This window comes from Oncorhynchus kisutch, linkage group LG3 (assembly GCF_002021735.2).
Source record: "Oncorhynchus kisutch isolate 150728-3 linkage group LG3, Okis_V2, whole genome shotgun sequence".
NCBI lineage: Eukaryota > Metazoa > Chordata > Actinopteri > Salmoniformes > Salmonidae > Oncorhynchus > Oncorhynchus kisutch.
This window is the reverse complement of record NC_034176.2, coordinates 32,328,284-32,328,763: the sequence shown is the minus strand read 5'-3', so window position 1 is coordinate 32,328,763 and position 480 is coordinate 32,328,284. Positions and strand designations below refer to the sequence as shown.

General features: G+C 42.5%; 1 protein-coding gene across 1 annotated transcript in view; it reads right to left on the bottom strand.

Annotated features, from left to right (window-relative positions):
• Positions 1-381: 381 nt before the first annotated feature.
• LOC109880883 (transitional endoplasmic reticulum ATPase-like) overlaps positions 382-480 on the bottom strand; it is a 24,540-nt gene continuing 24,441 nt past the window's right edge. Inside the window, exon 18 of the mRNA XM_031804468.1 lies at positions 382-426. The gene's annotated coding sequence lies outside the window, so the exon portion shown is untranslated. The remainder of the gene's footprint in view (positions 427-480) is intronic.

Sequence of the window (480 nt, the reverse complement as noted above, 5' to 3'; positions counted from 1 at the left end):
TGGTGTGAACCTGGTGTCAAACAAGGAATTGGAACAGAGACTCAACTACGTCAAACATTGTCATTTCGTGAGATTTTTATTGCAACATTTTCAAACTTGTCATACATTATATGCTACTACTCATAAAAAAATTAAGTCATTAGCTATTCTTAATCCCCTTTTATAGTCTCGCATAGAATCCCACAACCAAAACCAGTCACATGGGATTGTAATAAACTCAGAATGGGGCCACTCAAGCCCCCCCCCCCCTCCCAACCAATCACCTCTATCCACTGCCCCCTTCCAGATCAAACCAGGCAGCTACATGTTTGTTTTCTCCACAGAGAGAGGAATCATACAAAAAGAAACACATGAAGAAGCACAGTCCTAAAAATGGTCAATTGGGTTGAGTGTTTGTACAGGTATGATAACAGAGCTGGCCACCATGTGGCACATCCATCCAGCCGTCCTCTATCCGTACAGGTCATCATCATTATCCTC